Source organism: Rhipicephalus sanguineus, chromosome 5 (genome assembly GCF_013339695.2).
Source record: "Rhipicephalus sanguineus isolate Rsan-2018 chromosome 5, BIME_Rsan_1.4, whole genome shotgun sequence".
Lineage (NCBI taxonomy): Eukaryota > Metazoa > Arthropoda > Arachnida > Ixodida > Ixodidae > Rhipicephalus > Rhipicephalus sanguineus.
This window is the reverse complement of record NC_051180.1, coordinates 131897727-131922591: the sequence shown is the minus strand read 5'-3', so window position 1 is coordinate 131922591 and position 24865 is coordinate 131897727.

The window sequence follows — 24865 nt, the reverse complement described above, 5'->3', positions numbered from 1 at the left end:
GTATGAGTCAGAGAAGTACCGGCGAGTGCGACCGGCTGCTTTCGGTGAGCCTGCGTTCGTTGCTGAAAGCGTGTCGCATCGATGGTCATCGCTCCTTGTGCGGACACTGTACACAAGAAAAAAATGGTTAATTTCGGTTAAAGGATGTCCAGACTATAGTTTACAGTAAATCTTACACGTTGGAATTGCGTGTACTTAAACCAAGAAGCGCCGTGGCATGTAGACGGACTCGGCCGGTGCATTACGCCTAACACTCGCTGGGAGCCGCACTGGGTAGGACCGATCTCGGCGCAGATGAGTTGCGATGGTTGAAGTTTCTGCATTTTAGCCTCGAAACCTTTTTAACTGTTACCTAACGTATAGCTGAGGTAAGTGGAAGTGCAAGAATTGCCCGAGATGCGTTTCCGATGTGGCGATATCGAACAAAGGATGTTTTTCTGGCCTCCGTTGGGAGGGGTCGCGAAGCCAGAGCTCATTTACTTCTTGCCAACTGCGCGGCGATGTACCGATTTGCTCTGTATGTTCAGACCAACGCCTCCAGACTTATAAACATTACAATATGAAGTCATTACCGCAACACATCACGGATGCAAATCTGATATATATGAGCCGCATGCACAAAATGTGTATTCATTCAGCTACGTGCTCCGAAGAAATTAAAGACGTTATTGGCACTGCATGAATAAAAAAAGGCGTGGTAGAAAGGAAAATGACCAGTATTGGCTGCTTTGGGTTATTAACATATTTTTCTCCACATTCGACAGGGAAACATTAAAGATGACCGTGATTTCACATACAGTAAAACCTCGGTGATACGAATCTTGCGGGGTTACCAAAAATATTCGTATCATCCGAAATTCGTATCGCCAGAAAACATGGAAAATTAGCATGCGACAAAAGAAAGTTGGCATACGTTTTGATTTAGTGTTTCTCAGGGCTGCAGCAACATCATGAACAGCTCTGAATGATTGCCAGCAAAGTTTTTAGACGTCAACGATCATACTTGTACTCGTAAATATACGGTGCATGCGCGCGCGTGTAATTAATGAACTAGATGTGTTGTGCCCCGTGACCACTAGTAGCCCCTTCCTAATCTTACTACGCTTTTTTGCATGACACCAGAGTACTGCGGCGAAAGTAACTTAAGAAGCGCTTTGCACATGATAGAGAGAGGCCAAGCTCCTTCGCCAAGACCATCCCCTTCGTCTCTTGGGGTCTCCGTCCACCTTTAATGGGACTTCATGACGGACCCACACCCCAAGTTTCAGTCTTGTTTCATAGACCGTCTGATTGCGGGGACACGGCTTGCATCGACGTGGCAGCCACGTGTTAACACAGTACAAAGACACTGCTGCCTCGAGCGCAGGAACACGCGTCAACGCGTCGGAAAAAAAAAGGCGCGACGTCAACGTCATCTGTAATCTAAATGCAAAGGCGCCTAAAGGCCTACAAGATTCGCGCGCACTATCTCGGAGGCAACGACGCACCTTTGATGGATGCGCAGCGTGTATGCCCGCGCCCGCGCGTGACTGCCGGGTCTTCCGCGACAGCGCAGGCAGCACCTCTTCATACCTGTGCGCTAGCGTACGTTCGTATCAAACGTCGCGGGGTGCAAATCAGTTCGCAACAACCGTACACCAATACATTGCAGGCTAATGGGCCTTGGCGGGGACCACAGAGAAATCCGTATCACCCCGAAATTCGTACGAGCCGTGATCGTATCACCGAGGTTTTACTGTATATCATATCACGTATATCATGAAAACAGTGCGCATCTCCTCGTCTTTCTCTGCCAAGTTAGAACTTGTGACACATCTTTGGGACCCATTAGGATAACATCTATCGGTACCATCGAATCAGGCGTTCGATATTCAACGATAGCAAAGCGTTCCGCCGCGCACGATAGTGAAAGCAGCGAGCGGCACTGGCAGAACAGTGCAGGCTCCAGTATGTGCTAGCGCACGCCAGTGAGAATTCCAGCGTCTCCAGCGCTTCCCAGTGAGCACCAGCGTCACAGCAGCAAAGCCAGTGCCTCGACCAGTGCGACCAAGCTCTTTCCCAGTGCTTTCACTGGCGCCCCAGTGAATTCGAGCATATACCGGTGTTCCCAGTGCGGTCCAGCGCCAAACAACGTACAGGTATCACGCTGGGGGTACTGGAACGGCGCTGGTTTTTGCAATAGGGATATATAATGAAGTCGCGAAAGTGCGAGAGTGTGAGATGCATAACCCGTTACTTCGTTAATATTGCTCGCCTCTGAGTATTTTCTTCGGGCAGTCTTTTATCCAAAACGTAGCAGGGAACGTCGCTTCAAGACACTCGCTTGCCGAGCGTGAGGCTGACATTCAAACCCGCCAGGAAACTTTTTTTCATAATCCATTTATTCCGCTGACTTTCCTGTCGGCGGACACGAAGAAATCCCAAGCACGAGTCGCGTACAGCTTCGCCGTTAAGTATAATGTGATGCTTGTTGATGCCACTGTCTTGAGAGCCGGGGATCATGAAGATGCGGGCCCGCAGAGTACACAGTGATGTTAAAGACATTCTATCTCTCCGGTGGCCCCGTCTACGTCTGCTGAGATCGCAAAGCGCACAGCGAGAACACAGGGATTTAACGATACATGTATCTTATACGATTGGGCTCGTCAAACATCGGCCACACGAAGTAATCCTATAGTATATCTACTTTCGTTTTGTTCTTTCCTTTCTTTTCGCGACTCTCTCGGTCACTGTTGGTCCTTTCGCTGCTTCTTTGAGAAGCGGCTTGTCCGGGCAATTGCAAACCTCCGAGGAAACGCGTTTTTGATGGCTTCGCTCGGTCCGTGAGCCGCATTAGGAGAACTCTCGCTCTGTCTTTCGAGAACGCGATCAAGCGAGGGTGATCACGCCTCCTTTATTTCCTGCAGGCAGACCTATACTCCTCCGTCTGCAGTTTATCGTGAGACTTCGATGGCAAAAGGGGGAGAAGGAGGGCTAGTGGATAGGGTGGGGCAGTATGGGTATAGAAAGAAAGGAAAGAAAATACAAGAACGCCAAAGTGGGTCTTCTCTCTCGCTCTCTCTCTCTCTCACACACACACACACACGCGCGCGCGCGCGCGCGCGCGCATGCACAAAACCAGCTGAACTCATTTGTTCTTTTTTCTTCCATTCTGACAGGCTAGCTAAAATTGAGATATCAGCGAAAAACAGATGAGCGGTGAAAACTTCACGAAGAAGATAAAGGAAGAAAGAAATCGCGCTCCTTGAGCTGAATGGCGGTTTCGGAATGACTGAAAAAATCTCAGATGTTCTCGTCGTTTGATCGAGAAAGAGACTTAAAAAGCATTAGATTAGTCTTGCAATGAGAAACTAGCAGGAACGTCTGAACAGTTTGCTTCTTCCATCAATGTAAAACCAAATGATGAGCAAATGTACATCTCAATCGAGTGAGTGCACGCGATCTCTGTTCTCTTCGAAGTGTTATTTTCTCACGCATCGTCGACGGCGGCGAGCTCCGCGCTCATGCTTTCACGTTAAGGGTATCTATGGCCGCCAGACACTCAGACTGAAGGAATCAAAACGCGTTTTCAACCTTTCAATCCGGCGCACGTCAAGAGTCGCTGAGACGTAAAGGAGCGATGCTGCAATGACGAAGGGGCAGGAAGTGCGGATTGCTTCAAGTTTTGTCGATCGGCGGGAAAAAAAAGGAACTAAAAAAGCCGCAGGAAACGATGCCGCGATCTAAATCTAAACGAATAGGAAGAATCGCTAAGGAAAAGCAGCGCATGGCAACGGGGATCTCGTTAGCTGGCTCAACATGAAACAGTGACTACTCTCAAGCCGACCCTGGTGCCGTGAAATCCGTGACTCCACTTTCAAAATGAAATAAGTGCGTACCCCAATTGTTTAACGCTCATCGGTTGAGCGTTAAACAATTGGGGTTGAGAACAATTTAATGCCGTTTAAGAGTGTTACTGGTATTGTGAGTACTTAGAGAACGACATGTCAAATTTTCCGGAGGCCTTCACTAAGGCGTCTCTCATAATTGTATCGTGGTTTTGGGACGTAAAACCCCAAAGGGGTTTTAGTATTGTGAGTAACAATAGAGGGTGAGAAAAAAAGCAAGAAGCGCAACTTCCGATTTTTATGTTGCTTCAATATGATGCGTGATGATCGACCTTTTTTTCATAGGGCATGCCCCGTACGCGGTATGCTTACTAAGTTGACGCACGACGACAAAACGCGCAGTTAGCATATTCATATTTACATGATTAAGTCTCTTGGTAAGTAAGCCATTCACCTTCAACTCCTTAGTCTCTCGCGTTATAACCTCTTTGTAATGCAAAAATCCCGCGCCATTCGCGTTTTCACGACAGATCGTTTAAAGTGACAAGTATTGTTGTCCCACTGACTTCATTATATAGTCGTGTGCTCACAGCCCTTTACAAATCTCGTCTACTCCACAGTTGTTACTAAATCTATATGGCATCCTGTGATGTGTAAAGCAATCTGCTTCAAATTCGGAGGTGCAATTAAGTCATAATTACTGGACTCCATACGCAAATTCTTAATTATAGGCGTCAAAATTTTACATCAGACGACGGACCCCCTGCCTACTTCATCTGCTTTACAAAATCACTGTTGTGCCGCAGTGATTAACGGACTGACGTGACGTTTCATGTAAATGAGGAAGATGAGATCATGCACTCATTCGGAGAAATTGAAGAGCGTGCACGACGTGGATAACGTAATTACGCATATCGTGTCGTTGGCATAATTTATTTCCGTGCCGAGCAAGACCTGACGCAATCTTTGTAACAAAAGAATAGTAGATCTCGGACGCCACAGGAGGGCTTCAAGGCAAACAGACATCCGCCCTTTCATCGAGCTTGCTTGCACCACTGAGTTTCCTCATTCCGATGCTCCAGTCACTCCCCTGGGCATTCGAAAACGACTGCTCCACTGGAGCGCGAGCGCGTTGGAGCTGAAAGCGCGCTGTATTCAATTACACGTCGGGCCCAATCAGCGTGAATGCAAAATACGCGTCTGTGTTTTCACGCACGAGCAGCGATGTGCGGTGCGACTTACGTGGAACACATTCTCGCAACGTGGGCCTTCTGCGCAACAATATACAGACGTCATCTAGAGGCATCGTTGATGGCGAAATATTCGGAATGAATGCTAACGGACCCGTTGTGCCGCGCAGGAGAAACATGCGTTCGTTTAATTATAGGCTCCCCTTGAGAGAAACGGCTTCCGCTTTTTAGAGCGCAGCTCTGACACGTCCATTCCTACGTCGAGCGGCGTCGCCGTTGCCGTTGGTGGCGTAACTGATAGACATGCAAAAATAAAATTAGAAAAAAATTCGGCAGATCCAACGCGCTGTGGGAATCGGTTTCATGTGAAGCAGTCAGCGAGTACTTCTGTGCTGTGATTTATGGCGTTGAGCCAAGTGTTACGAGGTGGATCGACGTGTTTTTGTAAGTGTAGTAGCTGTATGCACATCGTGGGCTTACCACGCACATCGACAACACTGGCGTTGAAAGAGTAAATTATGGTGCGACGTAACGTCAGGCCTCACGTTAGCCTGTATACGTGAGTATTATCGAAACTAAGTGCACTTGATAGTGCAGTCATGTGAATATCATACGTAACTTTCTTTAATGTATTCTCCGGGGTCGAGCAATGTTTCAATATAACTTGCTGAATCATTGGAATACAAATGTCATGTTTATTAGACTGCTATAAAAGCGGAGCCAAGACTGGAACCACAGATGTTATTCTGATATGACGCCTGTATCGTAGGAGTACATATGTAGTGTTTATTACTTTCTTGTAAAATTAGATAGACAGCACCACAACCACAATTGACATTGCACCGACACTACGTCTGCAAGGCTGTTTTTCCAGACCAGTTTGTAGACATGGCGTGGCTCTGTGGTAGAATACCTAACTGCCACGCAGAATGCTTGGGTTCGATTCTTGCTGGGATCCTAATTTTTATGCTTTCCATTTGTCGGGCCAACGCTGCCGATGTCGGTCTTTCTTAACGCTCTTGCATTTAAATTACCAATGTCTGTTCTCACCGTTCTTGGGTAGATATATACTGTCAATCACCTGTGGCACATGCCCGTACACCGCGCCCCATGGTAAACGGGTACGTGCCACGCGTGTCTGGAGGTACGCAAGAGGATTTTCCCGTTATTCATATCATGACCCGACAGTCATATTCGTCAAATCCTCTTACCCTCCCATGCCAGTTTTGGTCTACACTAATTTAAGAAGTTGATCATGAGAGCACCCAGACGTAGGCGGCCAGATAGATAGATAGATAGATAGATAGATAGATAGATAGATAGATAGATAGATAGATAGATAGATAGATAGATAGATAGATAGATAGATAGATAGATAGATAGATAGATATAAACAATCAAAGTGCCAAAGGTTCGCTAAGAAATGCTTCGCATTTAAAAAACACTCAGAGTGGAATGGGATTTATACACGGGCCCTCTGTTTGGCAGTCGAATATTCTACCACAAATCCACGCTGGCGCTTGAAACTGATTTCCAAACGGCTCTACACAGGCGTCATGTCGGGCAAGGATTCGCGTTAACGTATGTAATGTCGCGTGGAAGAAGAGCAAAATAACAACCAGTTATCACACAATGCTAATTGCGCAACGAGAGTGTCGTTTAATGCTTCCCACCCATTGCAAAGTGCTCAGCCATAGTTCTTCATCGTCATCAGCCACATGCAGCATCAAGAAAGTGCACTTAATACCTTACAGCTGTGCCGGGTACCTCGCTTATCCGCAGAAAAACGAATAATGGCGTAGTGGTTCCTGTCCTACTTCACAGAAGTAAGACTTATGGCGTTCTGGGTACCTTGCATGTGTACTTGTATTAACGCGATAGCGTTAAAGAGTTCGCTTCGCAAAAATTCTGGTGTCGGCGTCGGTGTCGGCGTCGTTGGTTGTTAGCGAAATATCATCACCTTGTCTGTGACAGAAAAATCAAGAAAGCTGCAAATTAAAAAGTAATTAAAATGTTGAGTCCGAGTGACAATCAAACCCAGGACGTCTCAGTGACAAGCCGATGTTCTACCACACAGCCATGCCTCCGCTTAGAACTGCACTGGAAGTAACTTTGATGCTTCACAAACATACGCGTCCTGTATGCAGGTGTCACAGTAAGAGATGTAATATCGCAGTAATATTGCGTGGTACAAGCGTACATTGCCATCGGGCGTCACACGATGTGAACATCATAACGACTTGGTGGTTTAAAGCCAGCCACCCATTACAAAAGGCACACACATTACTGCGTGTATTCCCTTAAGACCACGTAGTGGGTGCATCGCAACTTCGAAAAAGTTGCCCGCGCATAATTGCTCCTCGTTAAAGCATCCTACCCGTGACATAAGGCGCGCACCTTAGAGCGCGCATTCCGTTACACACACGTAGTGGTCGAAGTACGCACTAGGGGCAGGATATCGCTATGGCGTTCAACTCTTAAAGGCGAAGCGTAACATTCCTCAATTTTAGTTCTCCCCAGAGAGTTTAGAAGAGACTCTAGAAAGACCGCTCTTCCAGCTTTTGATGGGACTGTGCTGCGCGTTCAGCGCAAGCCTGGTGTTTCAGAGCGCTGCTCTTAGGCGCTCGTTTCTGCGTTGAGCGGCGTCGCCGTGTGCGTCGGCGTAACCGATAGAGCGAACGAGGAGAAAAAACAACGAACGCGTAGAACTCGAGCGCGGGTAGCTTATGCGTTGCATTGCTACATTGCTTCTGTGTTACAATGATACATTACTTCGACTCCAGAAAGCCAAAACTTCAAACACTGTTAACTGGCTTTGGCCCAACACGAAGCTGCGCGCAGAATTCGCATTAGGCAGTATGGTAATCGCCGGTGATCTTTTTCTCTGCATAAGCGACGCCTTCTCGCACATCTTTTTCAACTTGTTGAATAAAATGGACTGCCAGAATGCTGGACTGCCTCTGCGTGGCAGTCCAGTATTCTACCACAGAACCACGCCGGTGCTTTCAGGGTATTTATAACAATTGTGCGTTTTAGGATACATAGCGAACACAATACTCAAGGCGGCCTCTACAAGCGTACAACAAGTGTTACAAAGAAATAAGGATAAAATACCTCTGTGTCATAAAAGGGTATTAAAGCTGTACATGTCGTGAAGAGTCCGTGAAGAGTCCGGTTAAAACTGTAATTGTTGATAAAAGTGTTTCAGCTGAAGAGCCATTTCAATGAAACGCAGCTTGAAACTGATTTGCAAAAAGACACTATGGAGGCGAAATGTCGGGCAAGCAATCGCTTTAACCTATGTATTATAGCGTGGCGGAAGAGTAAAATAACAACCAGTCATCACGCAATCGTAAGTGCGCAACGAGTGTGGGGTTTAGTGATTCCCGTCCACTGCAAAGTGCTCCGCCATAATTCTTCATCGTCATCAGTCACATTGCAGCATCAACAAACTGCACATAATACCTTAAAGATATGTATAGTGGGCGCCTCGCTGGTCCGCAGAAAAATGAATAATGGGGAGCGGGTGCTGTCGTACGTCACAAAAATTATGATTTATGGCGTAGTCGATACCTTGCGCAAAGCCAAAACTTCAAACACAGTTCGACTTGCCACAGCCCGAAGCTGCGCTCAGAATTCACCTTAGGCAGTATCGTAATCATTAGTCAATTTTGTTTTGTTAGCGTGAGAGAATGACTGTAATGTTGTCATTGTGCACCGCGCCTCTTTGTTATGTAAGCGTTCGTGTAGTGTTCGTATACATCAATTTAACAATGTTTCAATTTTTGTACAACCGCTCCTAAATGTGGTTCAGCAAAGCAGTCTTGGCACTACTGTTTAAGCTTTATAGTAGCAGCAATATAGCTCTGCCAAACGTAATCCCGGAACAAGACGCACCGTACAACTATACCCGTGTTACTAAAGCACTTCTTACACGAATACCTTGCCCTGTGTTTTCCGCGCGTCCGCCCGTCCGTCCGTCCGTCATTCGGTCGTTTCATTCATTCATTCATTCATTCATTCATTCATTCATTCATTCATTCATTCATTCATTCATTCATTCATTCATTCATTCATTCATTCCACTTCATTTCATTTCAACATTATATCTATTCGTAACGCATGCTTCGTTCAGGGCACAGGTTTTAATTGTGCTGCATAAACATCTTGACTTCGTGAAGACAACTCCGATGACTTGAAAGACAACGGAGGTGTTTTAAGCACTCACTTCATCATCATCATCATCATCATCAGCCTGTCTACGCCCACTGCAGGGCAAAGGCCTCTCCCATGTTCCGCCAATCAACCCGGTCCTGTGCTCTCTGCTGCCACGTAATACCTGCAAACTTCTTAATCTCATCTACCCACCTAATTTTCTGTCTCCCCCTCACGCGTTTGCCATCTCTTGGAATCCAGTCAGTTACCCTTAATGACCACCGGTTATCCTGCCGACGTGCTACGTGCCCGGCCCATATCCATTTCTTCTTCTTGATTTCAACTATGATGTCCTTAACCCCCGTTTGTTCCCTGACCCACTCTGCTCTCTTCCTGTCTCTTAAGGTTACACCTATCATTTTCCTTTCCATCGCTCGCTGCGTCGTCCTCAATTTAATTTGAACCCTCTTTGTAAGTCTCCAGGTTTCTGCTCCGTAGGTAAGTACCGGTAAGATGCAGCTGTTATATACCTTCCTCTTGAGGGATAGTGGTAGATTACCATTCATGATTTGATAATGCTTGCCGAATGAGCCCCAACCCATCCTTATTCTTCTAGTTAATCCACTCTCATGGTTCGGCTCCGCGGTTACTACCTGTCCTAAGTAGACGTACTCCTTTACAACTTCCAGTGTCTCGCCACCTATCGCAAAGCGATGTTCTCTGCCAAGATTGTTCCACATTACTTTAGTTTTATGCATATTAATTTTCAGACCTACTCTTCTACTTTCCGTATCCAGTTCAGTAACCATGAGCTGCAATTCGTCTCCCGCGTTACTCATCAATGCAATGTCGTCAACGAATCGTAGGTTACTGAGATACTCTCCATTAACTCTTATCCCTAACTCTTCCCAATCTAGGGCCCTGAAAACCTCCTGTAAACACGCGGTGAATAACATTGGAGAGATCGTGTCTCCCTGCCGTACGCCCTTCTTTATTGGGATTCTGTCGCTTTCTTTATGGAGGACTATAGTGGCTGTGGATCCGCCGTAGATTTCTTCCATTATGTTTATATAGGCTTCGTCGATGCCTTGATTCCGCAGTGCCTGCATGACTGCTGATGTCTCCACCGAATCAAATGCCTTCTCGTTATCTATGAAGGCTATGTATAGGGGTTGGTTGTATTCCGCGCGTTTCTCTATCACCTGATTGATAGTATGAATATGGTCTATTGTTGAGAATCCTGTACGAAATCCTGCCTGGTCCCTTGGTTGATTGAACTCTAATGTTTTATTAATTCTGTTAGCAATTACTTTTGTAAATAGCTTGTAGACAACGGACAGTAAGCTTATGGGCCTGTAATTTTTCAGGTCCTTGACGTCCCCTTTCTTATGGATCAAGATGATGTTGGCATTCTTCCAAGATTCTGGTATCCTCCCCGTCTAGAGGCACTTGATATACAGGGTGGCCAGTTTCTCTAACATAATCTCTCCACCGTCTTTCAACAGGTCTGATGTTACCTGATCCTCACCAGCTGCTTTGCCTCTTTGCATTCCCTTTAGGGCTTTCTTTACTTATCTTGTCAATACTGGTGGGATGTCAGATTCCTCTGCGCTATTACTTCTTCTTACGTTATCATCCTGAATGCCTCGGCTGCTGTACAGATCCCTGTAGAACTCTTCCGCTACCTCAACTATTCTATCCATATTGTTTGTGACCTTGCCTTCCTTGTCCCTTATTGCATACATCTGATTTTTGCCTATGCACAGTTTTGTCTTCATAGCTTTGAGGCTTCTTCCGTTCTTTAGAGCATGCTCAATTCTCTCCATATTATACTTTCTTATGTCGGCTACTTTACGCCTATTGATTAACTTCGAAAGCTCCGCCAGCTCTATTTTGTCTGTTGCATTTGAGGCTTTCATAGCTTGACGTTTCTTAATGAGGTTTTTCGTCTCTTGGGATAGCTTACCAGTGTCCTGTCTAACGACTGTACCCCCGACTTCCACTGCACACTCCTTGATGATACTAGTCAGATTATCATTTATTGCGTCAACGCTAAGCTCGGTTTCCTCGGTTAAAGCCGCGTACCTATTCTGAAGTGAAACTCTGAATTCCTGAACTTTCCCTCTCAGAGCTAGTTCATTAATCGGCTTCTTGCGTATCAGTTTCTGCCGTTCCTTCCTCACGTCAAGTTGAATTCTAGATCTTACCATTCTATGGTCACTGCATCGGATCTTGTTAACTACTTCCACATCCTGTACAATGCCCGGGTGGCCGCACATTATGAAGTCTATTTCATTTTTAGTTTCGCCATTAGGACTCCTCCACGTCCACTTACGAGTAGCCCGTTTTCTGTAGAAGGTATTCAAGATGCGGAAATTATTGCGTTCTGCAAACTCTACTAGTAACTCCCCTCTGGCGTTTCTAGAGCCGATGCCATATTCCCCAACTGCATGATCTCCAGCCTGCTTCTTGCCTACCTTTGCATTAAAATCGCCCATCAGTACTCACTTAGCTCGCTGCAAATATTCTCGAAGCAGTGGTACATATTTTTGGTTACTTAATTCAGTTTATTATTTTTCACTAGGATTCCTAAACAAGAGCACTCACCTCCCCCGTCCGGCTGCGCGCCATCGCGCGGAGAGAACTTCGGGAGCATTGAGAATTAGACGGGAAGAACACGAGATAAACGAAGAAGCGAATATTTCACTACTTTCGGAAACATAGCCCTTATTCCGATTGCTCAAAACACAGTATTCGTGTGGTCAGACAGCAAGCTGTTTGCGCTCAAGCGTTCACGACGCAATGAAGACGAAGAAATTACGGCATAAAACTCGCAAGCGAATAAAGAGGTCTGCCTGTGAGTTCTCGAAACGCGATTCAGCTGTTACCACTATCACGTTCTAAACAGCCACGAAGCAGGGACGGGAACCGGTCAACCTGTATATTGCTGCCCATGTACATATATGCTCCACCTTTCAAAGCGAGGAGTACTGAACGAAGGAAAGCAATCAAGCGTTTGCGGAGACGTTTCCGAAGATGTCAAGAGCTTCATCAGGAACGCATATCATGGCGGTCTTAATAGATCTTGTAGTGGTATTTTTCGTGCGGAATGGAAACTACATATATCTGGCAAACGGTGCTAGACACCCCTCAAGGTTTAACTTAGAATAGAAAAATATCAAGATTGTCGCAGGTTGTGCCCACTTGCAGAGAGGTTCTGTAGCCCACATGGCTAGAGAACCTCTCTGGAGAAAGAAAGCTAGATAATGTTTCAATAATAAGAATGATCGGGGCAGCAAGGAGAAGCCCATAGAGCTCAGGAACTGACGCCGCAATGCGTTTAATATTTTACTTTTAGGCATTTGCCATGAAAGTTTTGTTGTATAATGTAGCGTTGTTATGAAGTGTAATTGAGCGCATGACCTGGTAGGTCTTATTTGAGCACCGTCACGCACATTTTCAGATGCATATTTGTTAAAGTGCACGTTTATTCATTCATGTTGAATAAAGTCCACGTCACTTTATAATATGCGCTGCCGGCTGCTCCAAAGAACTGAGATATCGCTACAGTTAAATGCCGCCGAGCTCACGCAGTGAAGTGCACACTTGATAGCTCGGTTTAGCATCAATGAGGTGGCATACGTGTGTCGAGCTGAAAAGGAGCACTGATTGTTTCTAAGAGAGGTACATCTTAACGAGGTGTTTGAGGTAATTTGCGCATGCAAAAACGACACACCAGCGAAGTGTGTTCTTCGCTGGTGTGTCGCGAAGTGACCAAACAGGAAGTCGCTACTGAGTTGCGAATTCGAGCTGCTGCTGTCTAGATCTTATACACCATGGCGTCGTAATTAGCCTGGTTGGTCCATATGTGGCATCGTAGACACTGCATGTTTGTCAAACGCTAAACTTGATATTATTGCACAGTAGCACGCTACGGATGCCACCGAGACAAAACACGGACTGCACGGTGTTCGCTCTTCCTATGGGCTAACCAGCCGTGTAGCTTCTACAGTGCTGCAGCCAGTTTGTGAGATAGACGATAAAGATTATTTACATGGCACATTTTGACAGCAATATCGAAATCCACAGGATATCCCTAGCACTACTAATTCGAAAAGAGCAGTAGTTTTCAAGCGATGCTTCTATTACTGACCTGTGTTCCAAAAAAAAACACCCTTGCCATCAACAATTGGCGCGCGCACAGCAAAGAAATAATAAATAGAACAAAACTAATTTATTTGCGGGCCTGGGGTTTGAACCCGGGTCCCTGTGGTCCGAAACTTAAACACTACTTCACGAGCCCATGCTTGCCCAATGTGAACTGAACTGAAGCATATGAATGCGTTCTCGTCAACGCAAAAAAATAAATAAAAACAGTGGTGAAGCAGTCATGCAAGCAGTACACTTGCCGTTGGCGCTTCATAGCAATATTTCGAGTTCACGGCCAAAAAGCCATCTGCTGGACAACGCGCGAGGTCGATATTATACATTTCAGGAAAATTCCGGCTTCCAGAAAACTGGGGGGCGATCGGAGATCTCTGTTCTGCGCCGTTCGTTCGCGTTCGTTCTGATGATCGCACGCGATTGGCTGAAGCCGGACAACTCACGCCACTCTAAGGGGCATGGTCATTTCTTTTTTTTCCTTGATGTTTTCTTTTTTGGTGACGTCATGCCGCGTCATAACGAGCATGTCGTCTGCTAAAAGTGAACGGAGAGCGAGCCCGTTCGCTCGCGTTCTCTCGAGCGGACAACGGCGTCGCACGCCATGTATTTGTAGTGATGCGGCGGTTGCGGCTGCCGCAACAGCTGATTTTGAGTAAATGGCGCTTGCAACGGTGCTTCCCTGCTACGTTGGCGTTTCTCGAAGCAGATGCAGAATGGTAGGAGGTGCGAAATGCGTCTGAAGAAATGAGCGAGTGTGAATTCCAGCGTCGCTTTCGTTTCTCGAAACGTGCTGTACACTGGTTGTGCGACGAACTCGACCCCGTCGTCGGGTGCCAACGAACCAGTGGGATTTAAAGAGAGCGGAAGGTGTGCGCGCTGAGATTTTTTTTGCGATCGGATGCTTCCAGCGAGCTGGATGCTTCCAGCGAAGCTCAGGCCATGGGCTTCATCGCAATCCAGAAGCCCCATGGCCTGAGCTTCGAGGACGCGACGCATTACATGTCGCGGAAGGGATTCTACGCATTCAACATCATGATCGTGAGTATTATTCATGCATTATATGCGTAGCTAATTGTTTTATTTATATTGCTTAAACTTTCCGCTTTACTGAGGCTGTTGCAATTGAGTATAGTGGGAGTGGTATTTTCGATCTATCTAGAACGGGAATTGGTTCGTTTCAGGGCACTTCGCTTAGGAAAGGCGATGAAATCATGCGACGCGGGGTACACTTTGGTTCAGCGGCCTGCACAGTGCATAATATTACCGTTGCTCGTTCGCCATGTGTACCCGAAGCTTGATTCTCGATTTGTATTTGTTGAGATTAGCGCTCCCAGAATGTGCCGTAGTATGTCCTTATTGTTCATTGTCGTGATGGACGTTACATGGATCAATACACGTACATTAAATACGCATTGTTTCATAATCCGTTTTTCAGTCGCAATTTTTCATGTTGCAGGTATTTTGTGATACGTTGCCTTAAACATACAGCAGTAATTTAGTTAAAAGGCTTTGGTGGCTGGAAGATGGGTTGTTCCAAGCAGTAAACATGCAGACTACCCTTTGACACTGCATTGTCCGCGTGTTAGAACTTATGGTACAAGTCCTACCTTGTCGATGATTTGTTCATAGCTATGTTTCAACAGTCAGTAACAGTGCAGACAGATGTAGTTACATTAACATAATACCCAACATTGTACCCAAGGTATTTTATGGGTACAATTTTGACTGAATTGAATTCTGCAGACATGTGATGCCGACCTCTGGATTCTGGATGTCAGTCCATGTTTCGGGGGTCACGTCATGACTCGTGGGTATGGTGGGGGAGCCCTCTCCGTCAGCACCTGGAAGCAAAACTGCGGCTTGCTTGGTAAGTGCTGTCAATCCTTGACACATTCAAGACGTTATCACTACAGCTGTCATGCCGCCCTCGTGCAGGAGACTCCAGCTATCCATTAGAACCGTGCCTCCTGACACCAGTGCCCGGACGACCAGCTCCTGGCGCCCCTGAGAACCACTACAACAAGGCCCAGACCGCCATGCGCACTGTTGTGGAGAGGTGCATCGGGGTCCTAAAGAGCAGGTTCCAAAGCTTACAGCGTTATCAGACCCTGCTCTACAATCCCGATCGAGCAGCCACCATCATTGCTGCTTGTGCAGCTCTGCACGATATTGCGTTGGCGGCACATGAGCCTGTTCTCGAAGGGCACGATGACGACACAGACGATGTTGAGCTGCTGCCAGCAGCAGCTGTACTACCACCAGCATCACAACGGGAGCCAGCAGCAGCGCAACCGCGTAATGAACCTGTTTCTAGGACCACAGGGCCTGCATGCCGAGCACCTGCGCAGAGTACGCCACCGCCTGCAACGACCTCGGCAGCATTGTGTGGTGCGTGTTTGTCTTTGTTCATGGTGTTTGTCACTGGCATGAACAAAAGGCTGTTTTTTTTACTACACTTCAAATGTTTGCTACACATATCAATGAAACAGGGTTCTCCTATCAATGAATAACCCCCTTGCATAGGTCGGCAAAAAATGTAGAGCTCACCCTGACTCACTCATGAAATATATTTTGCCCTTGGGGCTCACTCGAACTCAGACTTACCAAAATTTTCCTCAAGCGGATTCACTTGGACTCGGGCTCACTAAAACTCACCCTTGTATTACACACCTGGACTCGCAGCTCGATCTGAATCTGAGTGAGTCGACTCATGAGCGAGTTTGCCTACCTATGTCCCCTTGTCACACGCCATGCTGATGAAATACTTCGACCAGGTTGTAAAATACGGCGCTTCACACTAAGCACAAGTGAGAGCTCAACTGTGAATGGCGCATTGTGCCATTCACAGCCAAAGTGGTAACCTGAAAAAGCTGTTTGAATCAGGACAGCAACATGCGGTAGCTTTAGTGCAACAAGAATCGTGCTTGTAAATGAAGTGAACAATATGGGTGGTGTCAGAATTGAAATTTTATTACAAGTATGACGAGCAGTGCACATAAAAAGCAAAATAAATACATATCCCTTAAATTTAATGCCAAGGAAAAGAATATAAAAGTACCTTCCTTTTATAATATACAAATGGAGTTATTACAAAGTTCCTGCTGCTCCTCTGCAGCAACACACGCGTCTCGCAGCACGAAAGTCATTGTATTACATGAAAACAAGGCACAGTCGAACCGGTATTAATCGAAATCGCTAAAAAATGCAAGTTGTTGGCTTCTGATATGTCTTCCTCTATTATTGATTTCTGTTTGTACCCAATCCTGTAGTCTAAACACTTCTAAGCAACAGAACACGCATTCGTAAACTATTTTTTGGTCTTGGAATATTTCGAAATTGTTGTGCAACCTAGACCATTCACAAACGCTTTTCTTTTTTTCTAGGATGTGTAAAAATCGATAGAAAACGTACAGTGTGCCACAATATTCTACACGTATACACTATAAACATAAAGATACACTACAGTGCACTATGTGCATATACTACAAAATAAATCTACATATATGTACAACTAGTCTTCACAAAATTAATAACTGTGCAGGTGGCTTCCGCTGCAATGAGGGCCCGGGCGAGGGTACCAACGCCTTGCAGTTCGTGGACCACGTCACCGAGAAGCTGAATCTGGCGCAGCTTTCCAATGATGCCTGGCACTGCCGTCTGGTGTTTGCGGCTAGTAACTCCAGCGCCTTGGCCTGCCGGTTGCCCACATCTTGCAGCTGCGGCATGAGCTGGAAACCAATAAATGTGTTGCCATTATCATCTATAAATTTCCTGCTACCGACTCTTCGCTGGAAGCTTCTGTTCGTGAAGAGTTTCAGTGTGTGCAACAATTTCCTCCCTGTTGAAAATCCATTGACCCAACGGCATCCATGAATGGTGCTTGGTTCACCGCACAACCATGCACTTCGTTTGGACAGACCAAAGCGGTGCCGGAATTCATTTTCGCTCATCTCATCAAACGCATCTCACACATCTAACCACATCTGCATGAGAAGCAACCAAACAGCCCTTTTCAGGGCTACACAATAGTTTGCCCGGCTTTACGCGATGACTGACAAAAGCTCCTTCCGAAACCCTAGCTGCTGCAGTATGCAAAACATACAGCAAGCAGGTGTAACACAGGTGCAAACATGTGCATTTGTGTATGATGGCTATGTGTAGAACATATATAACGAGCTTGCTTTTTGAACAGTATATTTAGCAATAGCACATTTTCAGTTTCACTTTTGAGGCAATTGACAAAATAGGGAAACATTTCAAGATGTTGAACATTTTTGCAATGCAACTTTTTTGCTACATTTAACCATAACTGCAAGGCAGGACACCTGTTTATTTCATCTGACAGTTATGCATACAACTAGCTTCTGCAACCGTTTGCCAAATTTTTTTTTGTGCAGCTTTTTGTCTTTATGCCCACAGATGTCATCTCTTCACAAACATATGCCTACACGCATGAGCATCACCTGTGAGCACGTAAAACCATCCACAGTTAATCAAAAACATCAGTGAAACTTACGTGTTGGGGCACGGGGAAGATCCTGGGCCACATCCTCTTCAGCCACACCATCAGCAGCTGGAGCAGGGCTCACCTTTTACAGTAAGAAGTTTCTTGATTGACACACTGAGTGCAATAAGAAGTATGGAGTGGAAGTGGACAATAGCAATGTTTTTTTAGAATGTTTCAACAGCGGCATGCTATGACACACAGACTTCGGAGAGAGGGGTGGAGGTAGGCAAGCCTACTGGCTACGCACCTCACTCGACTCGAGGGTCTGAGAAATGGGTTGGAACACGTAGGGTGCTCTAATGAGCTTCGAAATATAGTTCGCGGCTGTTCTTTCGTCATCACCGCAAATGTGGCTGTTTTGCTTTCTGTTCTGAGCGGCGCAACGTGTTAGCACCTCAGCCAATTCGGCGGCCGGGTGATTCACTCGATATTGCTTGAAAAAGTAAAACTGACAGCGCGTAATGGCTAGAAGCAAATGAGCACACTAGTTCGCAGCATACAAGTAACAATGATATTCTAAGCCAGAGCTTACCGATTCAGATCACCCGAACTTTGGGCCTCGCGTACTGTCGACCCGCGCGGTCCCTGTCAAGCACGACGCGGCCGCGGTAACCCGTAATCTGGCCACCTCCGGTGCCGCTGTAAAGCACAAGCGGGACGTGTAAGATGACCGACCACAATACAATTGTGCTCGCACTCACCTCTGCTGCTCTCGGAGTTTGGCAAGGCTGTGGTGTTACGCGCAGGGACTACGTTCAAAAGCGCTACCAGCTCCTGCCACATGTCGTCCCGGTCCTCCCTCGTGAACGACGGCTCCAGCGGGCACGACAGCGTCGCGATCTGTGGGTGCTCTTTCACAAAAGCCAGCAGAAGCTCCTTTTGACGATCCGACACCCGAGAACCAACGCAGACTTTACGATGGAACGACATTTTGAAATTGCGTCAGCCGCTACTTTTCTCTTTTTTTTTCGCGTGCGCGACACCATCTAGCGACGACGTCAAAAAAAAAACTAACATTATTAAATATCATTACTCAAAGCTGTTGCGTTTGAAAGAGTGTTTGAGCTTGAGAAGCAAAAACAATAATTTTCTGTAAAGTAATTATATTTATTAAAAGGCGAGAAACGCTTCACGGTCCCCGTGCCGACGTCACAGGATGCGCGTCTACTTCCGGAAAGCTCTCCGCTTCGCGATTGGCTGTCCTCTTCCTCTCGGCAGTTCTCGGCGGGAGAGCTGCGCCTCCTCTCTTTTTTGTGACGTAGGCACCGCAGAACGAACGCGAACGAACAGAGATCTCCGATCGCCCCCCTGATTTCTTAAACCGCGTTCTCATGATCACGTGATGGCCCTTTCGTTGGGCCGTTCTGACGAACGCTGGAAAGAACATGAAAGACGCCACGCTTATTCCGACAGAAAACTGACCGTTTTCACGGAGAGGAGGAGCGTAGCCTCGAGCCGATGTATTTTCATCCCTCTCTCTATCTCCACCGCGTATTTGGCCGTCGGCGTCTGCCCCTAGTGTGTGCAGATTGCCGCGTTTTACATTTCGTGGTGCGGGAGAGGTCAATGTGTTTCCATGTTTCGACGCGCCTAAGCAATTGTGCTGCCGAAAATTTAAACGTCGGACGAGAACAGGTCCACCAGCTGCCACTGCGCTACGTTTGACTGCAACAACAACTGTCGGAAGCGTAAAAGTCTAAGACATGCGACGTGCGCCGTGCTTCGAAATGTCTTCACTTCTCTTCGATTACACGCCTTCTTCTCCAACAAACAGTATATTATATGTCGTGTCTGCACTTGTGGCCATTTCTACAAGTCATCCCACCAGCTTGAGATTGTGCTTGGGTGCTGGTACACTTTGTCATCTGCACCAAGGAGAAGCAGTGCCAAAGCTGACAATTTATAAACAAAATGTTTGCCCAAGAGTTGTTCTCTTGTAACATCCCTCCTTTCTATGCAACAGCACATGGTTTACAATTGCTGCGGCTTGCGAAATTTTCTATCTAAGTGCGAGCAATTACGAGATTATCGAATTAGCGCTTCGCAAACTACATATCAGAAAGGTCCGTAGGGTATAAGTGTTCTTTGGAGCAGGTACGCGCCTCTGGCGTTTCGTCGAGCGCACGTTCTCGACTTGTCAATTTTATGACGATTACTGGGGTAGCGTTATGACAACCGCACTTCTTAATTTTAATTTCCTCGGGGCAACCTGGGTGTCGTGAATAATCGACCCGCGTTCGTTAAAGCCAGATCGTTACCTCAACCCGTGCACTCGTCGTAATGCTCATCACATACCCATTAAAGAAACTGTCAACAATGCTGCCACACACGGGCGCGCATTAGGTGTGTCGGAAGCAAGCCATGCCGTGCTTCCGGATGTGCAACAAGTTTATTTTTGTTTTCGCATCGTGCTGTTTCTACGCCGAAGTTTGAGCTCAGCCGTCGTACATCTGTTTCTTATCCTGCGTAACGATCATAGGCCACAAGGTTTCAACGATGACGACAGCACGAATCAACACACGCATCGGCGTTTGTGCTCCCTTCGTTCCTTGAACTTTGTATTGCAACGTGCCAAGCGGAGCCAGATGAACTATCAGGGTTATGTTGAATTTGAATAATCACGGTGAAGAAACACGACAGTGATTTTAAATACTAAAGCTCGCACTTCACGTGCATCTGGACAATGGCCTAAGTGTTCGCTCGAGTCTCCAGTTAGGTTTTAGCTATTACTTCAAGAGTTGTCCTAAAAGTTATAATATAATAATATCTGGGGTTTAACGTCCCAAAACCACGATATGATTATGAGAGACGCCGTAGTGGAGCGCTCCGGAAATTTCGACCACCTGGGGTTCTTTAACGTGCACCTAAATCTAAGCACACGGGCCTCAAACATCTTCGCCTCCATCGAAAATGTAGCCGCCGCGGTCGGGAATCGATCCCGCGACCTTTGGGTCAGCAGTCGAGCGCCGTAACCACTAGACCACCGTGGCAGGGCGTTGTCCTAAAAGTTAATGCTAGTGCCTGTTCGCAGAACCCCACCAGGCAAGCTATAACAACAACAACACATAAAAACAATTACAAATTTATACGTGCTGCTTAAGATCTGCATTGGAATTCTACTCACCTCCCATGTCTATCGTCAGCGCCGCTGCAGGCACGTCTCGTGGACCGCCGCTACCTGCTGCTTGAGCTAGTTTGAAGCTGACAACTTAGGAATCAATTGCTAACGCCTTTACGGTCACAGAGGGTTGCTGTGTTTTTCCCGTGTAACAGCAATACCTTGTTCACTGAGCGTACACGCTACGTACACCACCGCAGAACCCCACACACCGGCATGGAGGCGAAAGATCGCAGGCGCTAGACGGCGCTGCAGCGATGAGGTGCTTTAAAAACGGCAGCCTCCTTGTGAAATTGGTGTATCAAAGCAGAAAGAAAGAAAGAAAGAAAGAAATAAAGAAAGAAAGAAAGAAAGAAAGAAAGAAAGAAAGAAAGAAAGGAAGAAAGAAAGAAAGAAAGAAAGAAAGAAAGAAAGAAAGAAAGAAAGAAAGAAAGAAAGAAAGAAAGACAGTACGTCAGGCACACCCATGCCAAGCTTCGCTTGCCCTTATTTCCCTTATTGGCGAAGGGCTCCTGATTTTTTAAATGCGAAGCATTTCTTAACGAATCCCAGGCACTTTGGCTATTTCTATCTATCTATCTATCTATCTATCTATCTATCTATCTATCTATCTATCTATCTATCTATCTATCTATCTATCTATCTATCTATCTATCTATCTATCTATCTATCTATCTATCTATCTATCTATCTATCTATCTATCTATCTATCTACGCTCTCCTGGTCGTCTCCATAACTTGTAATATATCAAATTTCAGTGGTCATCAAATGAATAACGCAAAACGCCTGTCATGTACGTCATTGTTTCTCTCAGTCACGTGTGGCACATCTCCGCGTACCACAGTTCATGTTTTGCGGGGTTCTGCGGGCATGCATCACAGATATCCAGTCGCAATCAACACAGTAACATCCAACATAACACATTGAAAATTGTGGCAGATCCCACGCATTGTGAAAATCGATATCATGATCACTCACCGAGTAAAACAGCTGTGGTACGACGTCAGTTGTTGTTGCAGCGTTGCCTACCTGCTCTTACAACAATTCATAATTAGCGATCTTAATAAATAGTGTTGAAATGCATAGATATATGCCAAAAGCATTACATAAATAATGTTCAGCACGTACAATGGCCCATCAGTCGGAGCTTGTGCACACGTAGAGCTAGCTGGCACCTGGTCTCTCGACGATCAGTGTGACCTCATCTGCTGACCGAGGAAGACGTCACATCGATTGGCCTCTTTGTAGACTAGACTACCTGGGCTAGCTATGCCCAGGTAGTCTACGAATACGATCAGCGCTATCCACTGACGTTGGTCTACGCAGCACTATCCAGGGCTACTAGCCTCGATGGCCTATACCTCACCAACGCAATGGGTGACTGCAGGTTCCGACTTGTCGCCGACTTTATTGAGAGACAATTTGTCGGGGAAACGAAAGAGGCATCAACGATTTCCAACAGCTACGCTATACCTCATACTTCACTACATACAGACCCCTCGTTACCGCGATCAGGAACTTATGCGAAACCATTCCTGTCCAGCTACTTGAGCTCAGTGATCACGGTGACGATGACATTGCTCAAGAAGCGTCAAGAACCCCTTCCGCACACGCACACGGGTTCATAAAACGTGCGTGCGATCTCCATCCTAATGGGCAGGTATAAGCACTACATATCAGCTTACCGATTCTGGTGTTGGTAATAAGCATATTGCTGTTGGCCGAGTTATCCAACTGTAAACAACTGATTATATAACGCATATGCGGCCCTATAACATAAGTGTAGGCGTATAAAATTTGTACATATCTCTACCGTCATTTCGTAACCCACTAAAATAATTACGCCACAATCACCTTCCCGTACAAGGGTTCATAAAACGTAATTGCGTTCTCCGTCATAACGGACAAGTAGAAGCACTACAGATCAACTTACCGCTTTTGTTGTTGGTGATAACCATGTTGATGTTGCTAGAGTTACCCGTCTAGAAACAGCTGGTTATATAACGTGTGTGCGGCCCTTTAACATGTGTGCATGCTTATAAAATTTTTACGTACCTTTAGCGTCATTTCGTAACGCTTTACTCAGTAAAAATTACGCCACAGTCACCTTCCCGCCGCATGATTCGCATAACATCGACTCGCACGGAACATGGAATCTGCTAAATTAACCGTCCTCTACGTTTTTTTTCAACAGCATATTATGCCGGGCCGTTCACCTGGACAGCTTGAGGTTAGACGAGCATTTTAGTAAACGAAACCATGACATGAAAATCAGGAAACATGCCATTCCATGTGGTGGAGTTGTCCTGACGTAACGGCTTCTAACTTTTATTTCAGCACCTGCGTCCGGCTCTTGCGAAAAACAGCTACGCCAGATAGCTGTCTTCGAATATGCAAAGTGGTCTTCATAACGGGAATAAAAGCGCATTCAACTGGAAGATGAGGTAAAAGACGTGCAAACTCGAGGGCATCCACGAGCACTTCGCTGGTCGGAACTTTGGTGATGGTGTCTCGAGCGGCTGCGCACTCTATGTTGTCACGTGACCACTTCCAGGGTATATAAAGAGCCGATTGATGGCCATTCAGTCAATATAGGTGATGAAGAAGATCGCCTCAAATGGGCTGCAGCCTGGGCACGATACCTTCACAGCCCAAAGGGCAAATGTTTTCCGGTAATACCGGCAACTGATGCTGGATGGATCAGTGGCTGGTAGGGGGAGGGGAGCAGAGGGAGGGAGGGTGGTTTGCACCCCCTCCCCCGTAACACAGTAGAACAGAGATGAATGGCGGAGAGGCCAGACTGACACATAGGCTGACCTTGTTGTGTTACTCTCTTAAAGGTTATGCTTACTTTTCGGGACTATATTGTTTGGGATAGCAAGAAGGCTGTGCTGTGTGTTCACATAAGAAGGAACACGAGGTCCTGGTTATCGTTACCGATTTTCGTAGAATTTAGTCATTGCTCAGGTTTTAGAGCCTGAACAACGATTTCGACCTAAGTCTTATAAAAAAATGTTTGTCGCCTAAAAATACAAATATTGGAGGCAAAAAACACTTTATCTGCAAAGTTCGCGATTTCTGAATTTTGAGCACGTCTTGCCAAAGAACAGCTAACTTTGTGGTCACAATATTTGTTCCCGTCAAAGAGCATGTAAAATACAATCTCCTGAGTATTTTATTTACCTTTGCTGTCGAAGGATTGTTCAGGGAACAAAACCACAAACATGGTAAAGTGCACAAATATCCTGTATTTACGAATTTATTGCTGCAGACAAGTTAAAGTGAGGTCATTAAAACTGGGTACATAATGACTCTGAGCTATGTTCTATAAAAATCGTGGTTTTTAGCTCACCGTTATTCTTTGAAAGCGTGCTGAAAAATATGTGTATACCGAAAACGCCGATGTTTGAAAGTATATTTCCCAAAAAGGTCATTCTTAATTTTTAAACATCACTCTGGTCAAAGTGAAGGACCTTTCCCACCATTCTGCTTTAAGAAATGTAATATTTAAGTTGCTAACACAGCGCTCACATTGGGATCACGGGTACGCGGGTTTGAATTCTTTTCACCAGGAATTTCTTTATTTCCCTCTCTCTCTCATTCTTCCTTTCTCTGTCTCTCTGTTTCTTTGTGTCTCTCTGTACTGAATCTCTCAGCCATCAGAGTTATCGCATCCCAAGCCGTACAAATCGGTACACGCGTTCTGGGAGCCAAGCAGAAGATGGAGACGAATGATGATGGTGATAGTTTTCTCGTGACTCCGCACGGCTTGGAGAAAAGCTTAACGGTTGCACTCTTACAAAAAGATTGATGACATCGAGTTTACATTAAAGGATTCAGCGATAAACTTACTAGTCTCGAAAGAAACTATTCGAAACGTAGAAAGTGAGCTCGTTGTTTTAG